The following is a 12923-nucleotide window of genomic DNA, read 5'->3' on the forward strand; positions in this document are numbered from 1 at the left end:
CACCCGCCTATATACACGCGTTGCATTGCCAATCGTTCCCTCTACCGGTGCCGGTGCTGCGTGTCTCGGTCTCTCCCGCCTGGTTCTAACGGTTGTTGCGTCTGTACTCATGGCCCTCAGCCTCGTCTCTCTGCCGGCCGCGCTCTCTAACGGCATCTTTCCCCTGGTTGTGCGAGTGCCGGCGCGCTCTCCGCTCTCTAGCCGATTTCGCCTTATCCCTTCTTTTTTGGATACTGTTGTGTTCTCGCCGCGTTTCTCTGTTGGCTCATGGATAAAACTTTTCCATCTTTGATGGACCCACCCCCTTCCCGTTCATGATTATTTTGCTTTGTATTCCCCCATTTTATTTTTGCTTATTCACAACTTTTATTCAGCCCTTTATTCTTGTTTATTTTAATTGCTATTTAATGGATTGATGGATTGCTAATTATTTACTTTTAATTGTTATAAAAAAATTGCTATTTATTCTTACATGCTACCGCCGACCTGTCTTCTTCATCCCGTGCTGCTCGGACCCTCCTTGGCCTGGGTGAGTTCTCCCGACCCGGATGACTTTTACTCCATCCTTTCTCCCTTTCCAGCTCGCCCTCTGCCCTCCATGCGGGCCGCTTGCCGCGATTCCGCTCGTGAACAATGGGTCATCCGACCCTCCGCCCGGGCTGGAATCTTGGGCTCACATCCCAGGGCAACTCCTTTGCGCCACCGGCCGGACTCTTTTGACGGGTGTCTCCCTCACACAGTGGCTCGGACCCGAGGATCATCCGACTCCTCGCCCGGTAGTCCACGCATGAGCGGCACCCGTCGTTCCGGCCCGACGCTCGTAGTTGCCCCGTGAGTCCGCGTTGAGGCGTGAACCTGGCCCCTGGGTTTTTCCTGGTCATCCGCTGTCTGAGATTACACTCCCCGACCCTGGATTCGCCTCCCAGCTTTGGGTGACGCGTTTCCTGTTCAGGTTTGCTGCGCTTTTCCTCTTCTCGTTTTATTTTCCTTTCTTTTTACTAATTTTCGCTTTTTTTTCAGATTTCTCCAACCACAGTCTTCCTGTTCGACTTTTTTTTTTTAATCTAAGTGCACAAGTCCATCACCCTGCGTGCTGACGAGTCTCGTGCGTGTCCTGCGCGGCACCCTTCCCCAGTGTCCTGCGTGGCACTCTACCGTTCCTGGTCCTGCGTGACCCTTTAGGGCGACCTATTACAGCCATTCTCCTTCACCCCTGTGTCTCTCGCTCCTCGGGTTGGGGTTTCAGATCTCGTATGTGTGCCGTTCTCTTCTTCCTGTCGCCCTCCTTTCTTAGGTTGCAGATAACCGGGGATATAAAGTCCTCTATCTGGTATGGCCCATCGTACCTTGGTGCCAGCTTCGCGGCGAATCCCTCCGCTGCATTGGAAAGGTGGTGCTGTTTGGCCCACACGACCTCTCCCACTTTGGGTCTCCACGGTCTTCTTCTCAGGTTGTAATGCCTGGCCTGATCCTGGGCTGCCCTTTCGAAGTTGCGTCGAACCAACTGAAACAGCTCCTTTAATTTCTTCGCATTTTCATCCGGCGTCTCTGTGCCTTGTCCCGTGCCTACCGTCTCCTCGTCATATAGGGCCTTTGGCAGCCGGGGTTCACTTCCTTGCACCACGAACGCCGGTGAATATACCGTTGTATCCGACACCCCCGAATTCATGGCCAGCATCAGCTCCGGCCATTTTTCATCCCAACACCTTTGATCACCCTCGGTGAACTGAGCTATCATGGTCTTTACCGTTCTGTTCGTTCGCTCTGTCGGATTCTCTTGCGGCGTGTATAGCGCCGTAAACTGGTGGCGAACTCCTAGCTGCTCCAGGAATCTTGTAAATGCCCTGCCTGCAAACTGCACCCCATTGTCCGTAATGAAGACTTTGGGCGTGCCAAAACTGGCTATTATGCGCTCTCGACAGGCCTTTATTAGTGCCTCTGCTGTGGCCTTCCTCAGCGGCACCAACTCGGTCCACTTGGAGAATCGATCCACCAGCCAGAACAACATCGAGTTCCCATGTTTCGACCTCGGCAGAGGACCCACAAAGTCCGCGCATACCGTTGCCCATGGTTCTTCCGGCACCTGTGTCAACATTTCTCCTGCCGCTTGTAGCTGACTTGGCTTAAAGCGAAGACATAGTTCGCACTTCCGCACGTAGGCCCTCACGTCCCTGTACATCCCTGGCCAGTAATATCTTGCCGCCACCCGTGCCGCGGTTCTCCTTCCGCCGGCGTGGCCTGCTTCCGGGCTATCGTGGCTTTCCTTTAAGACCCTTTCTCGGGCATATTTCGGCACACATAACTTCCACGAGGCGACTTCTTCGCTCCCTGCCCGGTGAGGAATGTGCCTGTACAAGTTTCCCCCCTTCTCCACATAGTCGGGGTACTTCGGGGATTCTTTTCTGATCTTTTCTACCATGCCCTCTAACCACTTGCAGGGCGGCTCGCCTACTGGCTGTGTTCCCTCCTCACTTCTTATCCGACGGCCTCGCTCCTCCACCGGTTGTCGGCAGAGTTCGTCGGCTACCACGTTGAGCTGTCCTTTCCTGTACGCAACTTCAAAGTCGTACTGCTGTAACTCTAATGCCCATCTCGCCACTCTTCCCGACGGACTTTCTATGCTATTTAGCCATTTCAGAGCCATATGGTCCGTGACCACCTTGAAGCGATATCCTTCCAAGTATGGTCTGCAGAATGAACTTCTTCGAGAAGTCGGGGCACGCCAGCACGGGGTCCGCCACTAGTCGTCTTTTCCCCCCCTCGAACGCTTCTTGCCGTTCTTGTGTCCAGACCCATTCCGTCTTCTTCTTGAGGAGCCCGGACAGGGGCTGCACGAGGGTGGCGAAGTCGGGCACGAACCTCCGGTACCATGAGGCCACTCCCAAGTACTGTCTCAACTCCTTGACATTTGTCGGCGGTTTCAATTCGGCTATGGCTGCGACTTTCTCGGGGTCTGTACATATCCCCTCACCGGTCACCTTGTGGCCTAGATACCGCAGCTCTTTCCTAAAGAACTCGCACTTGCCTGCGTTCAGCCGCAGGTTCGCCAAGCGCAGCTGTCGAAACACCTCTTTCAGGTTTCTTCGGTGTTCTTCCTCTGTTCGCCCGATGACCACTATGTCATCCTGGTATGCGAACGCGTGCGGCATCATTTCTGGCCCAATCACCTGGTCTAACGCTCTTTGGAAGGTGGCCGACGCCGAGTGTAACCCAAACGGCATCACCTTCCATTGGTATAGCCCCTTTCCGGGCACCGTGAACGCCGTGATCGGCCGGCTGCTCTCGGCCAGGGGGATCTGCCAATATCCATCCTTCAGATCTAGGCTACTTATGAATTTCGCTTCCCGCAGTTGATCGAGGATGTAATCGATCCTGGGCATTGGGTACGCGTCCTTTACTGATCTCGCGTTAACTTGACGAAAGTCCACGCACAATCTCCATTTGCCATTTTTCTTCTTTACCATCACTATAGGCGAACTGTAGGGGCTCTTTGACGGCTCTATGCATCTCATTTCTACTAGTTCGTCCACTTTCTGGTTAATCTCGGCCTGCATTTTGGGGTTCTTCGGGTAATATCTTTGCTTAATCGGTTGCGGGTCACTCATGGTGATTGTGTGCACCGCCACATTAGACACCCCCTTGATCCTGGAAAATGCCTCTAACTCTCGGGCTAAGAATTCCTCCACTGGCTCTTCCCTCGCCCCCTTATTCTGCCTCATGCCCGCTGACACCCCTCTGGCGGCCATTCTTAGGGTCGTGTCCGTTTCGTTGTCGGACTCCGGAGCCGTGTCTCCAGCTTCGGCCTTCGCCACGGACAGTCTTTCCTCCTGGTCTCCTCGTTCCCGATCTTGGGCAGGGATCACCACCCTGTGCCCTGCACAGGTCACCACTGCCCCGACCGCGCGGAGAAAATCCCATCCCAACACTAACTCATCAATCACACCCGGCAATACGAGTAGCACCATTGGGATCTCCTTGTTCCCAAAGCATACCTTCGTTTCAATCTGGCACGTGACCTCCTGGCTATGGCCATCCGCCAACCTCACCCTTTTCCTTGCCGCCGCCTCCCGGCCTTCACCCTTTAGTCGGTCCGCCAGCTCGCGGCTCACGAAACTGCTGGTAGCTCCTGTATCCACCGTGGCTTGCAGCTCCATGCCCGCGACCTCCACTAATACGGATAACTGTTCCTCCTCGCTGGTCAGCCTGCCATCTCCAGCAGTAGGTGAGAGGTCGACCATTGCACTCCCGGCTCCAATGATCCGCGCTCCCACACCTTCGGCACGCCTGGGCCGGATTCTTGACATATCCGTTCTCGATATTGCCGTTGGTCGGTGTCGGCCTAATGACACGCTCTCCCCTCTCCTCAAGTGCTGCTCCGTCCAGCGGGCCGTCCTTGCATCGCCGACAGGCCGTCGTCTCGGCTGGCTTGTGGAAGGGATTCGCTGCCCGGGCTTTCACGGTTGGATTCTCCCGTTGGAACTCTAGGCGGTCCCTCTCCAACGCCTCGAACTCGTCTGCCAGTTCCATCATGGTGTCGAGGTCCTTGCACCGGTGCGGCCTCATATACGCTCTCAGATCGGGCATGCTATTCTCACGAATCAGCTCCGTCTGCTCCTCTTGGGGACATTTCAGGGGTCGCATAAGTGTCTGCATCTCTACCATATACTCTTTGAATGGCTCGCCCCATTTCTGTTTCCTCATCCTCACTTCCTGCAGCAACTTCTCAAAGTATCCCCGCGGCAGAAAGTAAGCCTGGAAGCTCGACGAGAACTCTTTCCACGTTCTCCACTGTCGATTGTTCGCCACGAACCACATCAGCGCCCGCCCTTTTAGCAGCTCCGGCATCGCCCTTGGGACCAGATCCGGATCCAGACCGTACGTCTCGGCGGACCACTCGACCTGCTCCAAGAACTCGAGAGGCTTCGTCGTCCCGTCGAACCGGAACGACCACTCTCTCACCTGTTTCGCCACTCTAGCGTAGTCCAGGTGTGCTGGCCGTATTGTGGCTGGTTCGGTTCTCCCTCTTTCGGTCTCTCGGCTTCGATCCCTTCCTTGGTGGCGGGGCCTGCTAGGCGTCCCCGTGTGCGAGCGTTCCGGTATTGGCACTGAGAGACTCGCTATCAATTCTCTCTGTATGTCGACTGGGGACCTCCACAGCGTCGCCGCGGTTGCGCCGGGTGGGGGTGCCGGGTGCTCGTACGCGGCTTGTTTGTCGTCCGCCCGGGGTGTCGGCGAGGACCTGTCCGCCCGACACTCCCATACCTCAATCAGATCGGCCCACTCCGACTCATCTTCGTGTTCCCTCATCCACTCCTTAAATGTTCTTCTCATTTCGTCCACTGTGCCCTCCAGCCGCACGCCGAAGGCGTGGCCGCATTGGACAAGCTCCTCCTTTCTCAACCGGTGGATCCATTGTCCCTTCCCCATTCTCTCATCTATATTTCTCCTCCCTTTGTCCTACTATTTGTCGTTGTAGGCCCCACGTTGGGCGCCAGTTGTAACGGACCTGCTTCTTGGTTCGCTTGAGTTTGCTGGGCTCGCTCAGCGGTCGGCCGATTCGTCGCAACGTATTTTTATTGTTGCCCCCAACGACAAATGATTAGACCTTCCTTTTCTTTAATCGAATCTCTCTTTATTCGTACTTATATTAGGACTTAGGGCTAGATGCTACAATTCAGCTTATCTATGGATCTCCACCACGCGTGGGCTCTCGTCGGGTGTGGCAGCGTTGAGGCTGTTGATTGGGGCAGTTTGACCTCCGCTATTGCTTTGGCCCGCCACGCAAATCCGCACTCTACGTCTCGCACTCCCCTCTTAGCTTCCGCCGGCAACTGTGGATCACCTCTTAACTTAGACTCACTCTGGGGGCAGGCGGGGCCTGTCTTCCTGTTGTTATTCACTTCACTGCACTTCTTCGAACCGTACCGGGTATTACTCTCACGTTTCGACGGGGTTTCAACGTGCGCGCGCGATCACTTCTCCACGGAAAAAGAGAGCCGCTTCGTTGCCGCCGCCTCCTTTTATAGCCCCTTGACGGGCCCCGGTTCGGCGTTGGTAGTTTTCCATCGCCGTCTCCTGGTTTCCACGGCCTTCGTAACGGGGCCTGGCCGGTGGCGTGATCCCATGCCCCTATTTGGTCATGCGTCGGATCGCTGCCGGCCCGATCCCGCCGTCTCCTCTGCCTCTCGCGTTTCTCTTGCTCCGAGAGCGGGACACTTCCCCTCTCGGGGCCCTTGGCCTCTTCGCCGCATCCGGCTATCCGTGGGTATCTGGGCTGACCTTCGCCTTATCCAGCCAGCCATCAGCCTTTATCCGATCGTCCCACCGCCTTTATCCGGCTATGCCTTGGTCGAATTCGGCCTGTGGGAACCACGGTTCCTCACAATACTTTATGGGGTCGGGAACGATTCCTTCTGGAGGTTACACACATCCACTTTTACCACAAATCTAATATACCCCAATACTCATTTTGAGTATCGGGTATAAAAATGAATATAGAACCGGCGCAGATGAAAGTACTTCAAGATACTTATATGTAGTAGGTATGTATAGATACATATATATAGTGACATATCCATAATTCCCCACATCCCATACACATTATGTTTATGTACAATTCATCCACCCCATCCACACAAGTAATAGGACCCCACTCAAGAATCAATAACTGTTTCTTCCCATACTCCAATCTAGGGCCCCCCATAATATAAACAACGGACCACATTGTTTCATCAACATTAGAATCACGCCACTCTCGAGAAATCGATTCTTTAGAATCACGCCACTCATGAGGACCAATCAAAGCTAGACATAAAACCAAGGAGTATCACATTCCTAGCTCCGTCATGTAATGCAACGCCGATCGCCAGCAGTGGATGCCTTTCATCAAAGCCGACGCATCCCCAAATATCGATCCAGGCACGTACGCCACCGACACGAAGATGCAGCCGAGGAAAGCAACGCCCGAAGCCAGAGTCGGGAGTTCCAAGAGAAGGGCTCATGGAAACTAGCCAGCAGCAGAGAGATCAGTTCCGTTTGAGACAAGCAGACGTAAAGTTAAGTCGGGGAATTCAACCAATCTTGTGACATAAAGAAATTAAGTATTAAAAATAAAATCTTTTTTAAAAACTAAATTTCGAGTTGCGGATATTTAACTGGCGCAGTCGGTAGGATTTCGTTTAAAATTAACTCCTATATTTCGGTAATGGACAGCTTGTGTAATTTTTAATTACTGTGATCACGTAATCCCGGAATCGTTAATAAAATTGTGAAATCCGCCAAAGAACCTATGTGTTACGAGCACATACGATTTGCAAAACTAAAATTAAGTGAACTGAAGTAAGCGGAGATAGTGATCCACCAAGAACAGTGAAACACTAAATACAAAATCAAAAAACTTACAAGTGAACCAAAATAAAGTTAAAAACTACTGAAAACAAAACAAAACCCAATCAACACCAACAACATGGCGTTACCACCACTATCATTGAGCGAAATCCACTTGAACCAGGCACTGCTGTCGATCAGACAAATACCTGCCTATGACGGTTCATCGGGACAGCTAAGCTCATTTATCAAACGAATCGAATATGTATGCGGATTATATCCAACTGAAGATCTTCGCCAACAAAGGATCCTATTTGGAGCGACCGAGATCCAACTGTCAGGAGAGGCACAACGCATATCGCAAATGATACAACCCAACACGTGGCTCGAACTGAAGACGGCGCTGATCAACGAGTTCAAAAATCACACACCATATGAAGAACTCTTACGACAACTATACACCACCAGATTCAACGGCAGTCTTCGTAAGTTTATAGAAGAATTTGAGATAAAAGCATTATTAATAAACAATAAGCTAAACTTAGAAAACATACCAGAAAATAATGTCATTTATAAAAACGCTTTGAACAACACAATTAAAGATGTCATTACTCGAAAACTTCCTGACAGAATGTTCATGACCTTAGCAAGAAAAGATATTACCACATTGTCTAATCTTAAGAAGGCAGCACAAGAAGAAGGAAGATCAATCGAAATCGAAAGAATGTTGGAAACTATTATCCAAATTATAATACTACTAACTATCACAATCAAACTCAGAGTTCATCTGGAACAGGTCAGACTAATCGAACAAATCAAAATCAAAATTCCCAAAATCCTGGATTATACAATGAGTTCAAAAATTCCTTGAATCAAGGTAGGGCTCAGAATCCATTCAATCAGCAAATATCTCAAAACCAAGCTAGTGGGAGTGGACCCAACCAACCTACTAAAAGAGGGAGGGAGAGCCAGAGTGGCCAAACGAAGATGGACGTAAATTTTCATCAAGCCGCCTCGGAAGAAACCGAGTAGGACCCTATATAAACATTACCATTAATAAAAGAATATTAAGGTGTATCGCTGACTCGGGATCATCGATCAACATCATGAAAGAAAATTATACAAATTCCGAGATAAAAGACGATAACCTTACGGTCCATACCATCAATGGACCTGTCCGTTTAACTAAGAGTATAATGAGGAATGCGAACAAAACATGTCCGTCCGAACAAAAGTTCTACATACATAACTTATCCGAAAATTATGATATTTTATTAGGAAGAGAATACTTGATGGCAAGTAAAGCCGTCATCGATTACAGAAATGACACTGTAACACTAGGAGCTAGGTCGTACCCAATCTTTCAGAGTGGAGAAGCTATTGAAGCCGGCAAGACCGCAGAGAAGTGCACTGATCCCTCTACAAAAGAAGAGAAGATCGCACCTAAGTGCCTTGACCCATCTCCAGAGGGAGATCAATACTTCGCTTCCGCTCTAGACAGTGAATTAAGGGAATGTAATCAATTAAGATTGGAACACTTAAACGACGAAGAGAGGGAAGAGTTAAAGAAGGTCTTATATGAGTTTAAGGATGTGCAGTACAGAGAAGGTGACAATTTGACTTTCACAAGTACAATCAAGCACGAGATCAAAACTCAACATGAAGACCCGGTCTACAGACGACCATACAAATATGCCCAGATACATGATCAGGAGGTAAACCAGCAAATCAAAGATATGATAAGGCAGGGAATAATTCGAATGGTAGTAGACTTTAGAAGTCTAAATGAAATAACAGTTAAGGACAAATTCCCAACTCCACGAATGGATGAAATCCTAGACAAACTAGGTAAATGTCAGTATTTTACGACAATCGATTTAGCAAAAGGTTTCCATCAAATACCCATGGAACCTAGCTCAATCCCCAAAACTGCGTTCTCCACTAAGCATGGACATTACGAGCTCACTCGTATGCCCTTTGGGCTAACCACTGCCCCAGCTACCTTCCAAAGATGTATCAACAATCTGCTAGAAGAGTTAATCTCCAAAGATTGCTTTGTATACTTAGATGACATCATTATATTTTCCACTTCATTGGAAGAACACTTGTTGTCACTAAGGAGAGTATTTGGAAAGTTGAGAGACGCCAACTTGAAGCTACAAATGGATAAATGTGAATTCATGAAAAAGGAAACTGAATTCCTAGGTCATGTAGTCACTACTGAAGGAATAGTACCAAATCCAGGCAAAATCTCTGCCATTGTCAAATTTCCAATACCAGAAACGACTAAACAAATAAAGTCATTCTTAGGTCTGTGCGGGTTCTACAGGAAATTCATTCCTAATTTTGCAAACATAGCAAAACCCATGACACTCAAACTAAAGAAAGGAGCTGTCATAGACCCCAAGGAAGAAAAGTACGTCGAGGCATTTGAGAGACTAAAAGTACTCATCACCTCAGACCCTATCCTTGCGTTCCCAGACTTTGACAAAATGTTCACGGTAACAACCGACGCTAGTAACATAGCATTGGGAGCGGTTTTGTCACAAGAACACAAACCGATCTGCTACGCTAGCAGAACCCTAAATGAACATGAAATAAACTATTCAGCCATCGAAAAGGAATTATTAGCGATCGTATGGGCAACCAAGTATTTCCGTTCATACCTGTTCGGTAGAACATTCGAGATACAAAGCGATCATAAACCCTTGATTTGGTTGAACAACCTCAAGGAGCCAAATATGAAATTACAAAGGTGGAAAATAAAACTGAATGAGTTTGATTTCAAAATGAAATATCTACCAGGCAAAGAAAATCATGTAGCTGATGCCTTATCAAGGGTAAAGATTAATGAAAATCTCCTTGGAGAAGCTTCCAATAGCGTTGGTGCAACTGTACATAGCGCACAGGAAGACAATCTAAATCACATTGCTATCACGGAAAGACCAATTAACTATTACAATCGGCAAATTGAGCTAATAAAAGGCAATGAAGATAAGGTAGAAACAATTCGTTATTTTCACAAGCTAATCATCAAGATCACGTATAAGGAAATGACTAACACCTTAGCGAAGGATATAATAAAGGAATATCTATGCACCAAAAAGAGCGCATTATATTTCCATAACGAAATAGATTTTCCTCCATTCCAAAAAGCCTATTTAGAAATCATTAATTCTAACAATATAACCAAAGCTATTAAATCAAGCACGATACTCCTAGATATTCAGAATTACGCTGAATTTAAAGAAACCATATTAAAGAATCATAAAGGCTTACTCCATCCAGGGATAGAGAAAACCGTCAATTGGTTTAGGGGAAAATACTATTACCCGGATTATCAAAAACTAATCCAAAACATCATAAACGAATGTCCTACTTGTAATATTGCCAAAACAGAGCATAAAAATACGAAGTTGGCATTCGAAACTACACCGGAAATACTGAACATCAGAGAGAAATACGTCATAGATTTCTATATGGTTGGTAACCAACAGTTCCTATCATGTATTGACGTATACTCGAAGTTTGCCACCAGAAGATAACCCAGAAGATAGATTCATGCAGTTTGAATTAATTCTTTATACTTATAATCATAAAACCAAACATAATACCACAAATAGGACACCAGCTGATATATTCATTTATGCAGGCTCACCTGATTATGACACCCAACTAAATAAAGTGAATAAAATCACTCAATTAAATAAAAACCGCATAGAGTATGAAGTAGATACCCGCTATAAACTATCACCTCTAGTTAAGTCTAAGGTAACAAATCCTTTCAAAAGGACGGGCGAAATTAGACAGGTAGACGAAAAACATTATGAAGAAAAGAATAGGGGTAGGAAAATAACTCATTATAAATCAAAATTCAAGAAAAAGAAGAAATTTAATAGAAGCAAATATAATAATTCCAGAGAAACCGAGGAAGTTAATGGAATCGGCGAACTTCAACTTCTTCTAAAACATAGAAATAAATCCTATAAAATCCCAAAACGGATATATGATATTCAAAACTGGATCGATTAACATACCTATCAATTACGAATACCTGTTCAAAGTGACCGCCACGATAATTAGATATAGATCTCTAACAACACTGCGCATGTGCCCTGCTGCATATCGATGTACTCATATCGATATTCTTCTTTCGGCGTCTGTCTCTTGCGTATGTTACTCGGAAGCACATATAATTCTGTATACTAATCTTCTGCTGTCTTACAAATAAAATAACTTTAACAGGTTATGGGCCCAGACACCAATTCACCCAGAAACAGTATAAAACAGAAACAGTGAGAAACAATAAACATTGTTTGGTACTTAGTGAAAAGCAGTGCTAAAAAAATGGCATAGACTCATTAGTGTATGTGTGTACATAGAAAGGCAAAAGAACAAGTTGAACAAATTCGCATTGTGTTTTTTTGATTAGATTTTTGCAGCGAATCGGACCGTTGCCGTGGTTTAAAGTCCAAAATAAAGCAGTCCCAACGGATCAAGAAACACAAAAGCGAACGGAGACTCAAGTGTGTATACCAAAAAGTGCGTATGCCAAGCCGCACAAAACCGCGAGTGTGTATACCCAAAAGTGTGTATACCAAGGCATAGAAAATCGCGAGTGTGTGTGTGTAAATAGCAACTCGGAGGGATACTTAAAAGAAAACGAAAAAACAAAAGAAAGACACGGACAACAGTATTGTCGTCGTAGTTGCTTTGTGCATGAGACGATCGACAGTTACAAATTTTGCACTGTGGGACAATAAGTATAAAAAATGAGTGGAAATATGAATTTCAATATTGAGAAACTGGACGAAAACAATTATAGCACATGGGAAGTTTTGATGAGAAGTGTTCTCATACAAAATGATTTGTGGCCAATCGTCAGTGGTAAAATTGAGCTTAGTGAAAGTGCAACAAATGAGCAGCGTGCAGCTTTTGAACTAAAGGATCAAAAGGCGTTGGCGTCAATTTTACTTTGTGTTAAATCGACCCAACTAAACAATATTAAAAATTGTGTATCGTCGTCACAGGCATGGCAAAAGCTAAATAAAATTCACAGGCCAAGCGGACCAGCAAGGGTAGTGCTTTTAATTAAACAATTGTTGACGTTAAAAATGTCGGATGGTATAAGTGCACAGGAATATTTGCGGAAATTCCAGGTGGTACACGAGGCTTTAGAAGAGGTCAACATAAAGGTTGATGAAAAGATCTTATCAGTTGTGTTGCTAAATGGTTTGCCTAAATCGTATGAAAGTTTTGTTGTTGCGATTGAGACGCGAGATGATTTGCCGAGCTTGAGCATGCTAAAAATAAAAATTTCTGAAGAAGCGAATAGGCAGGAAGATAGCATTAGCAAGGAAATTACAAGTAGCGCGGAACTACACGTCAGTTATGACAACAACAATTTTAAGAAAAACTTTAAGAAGGGCAAAAAGTGTTTTAAGTGCGGAAAGGAAGGGCATTTTAAATCGGAATGCCGTGCTAAAAGCAAGCAGGAAGGAGCAAACAACAAGGGCGCAAACAGTAAAAGCGGGGAAAGATTGGGTACAATGCTTTGCGTAACCGAATATGCCAAAGTGGAACCAGAAAAATATGTA

This window comes from Drosophila miranda (genome assembly GCF_003369915.1).
Source record: "Drosophila miranda strain MSH22 chromosome Y unlocalized genomic scaffold, D.miranda_PacBio2.1 Contig_Y2_pilon, whole genome shotgun sequence".
NCBI classification, from domain to species: domain Eukaryota; kingdom Metazoa; phylum Arthropoda; class Insecta; order Diptera; family Drosophilidae; genus Drosophila; species Drosophila miranda.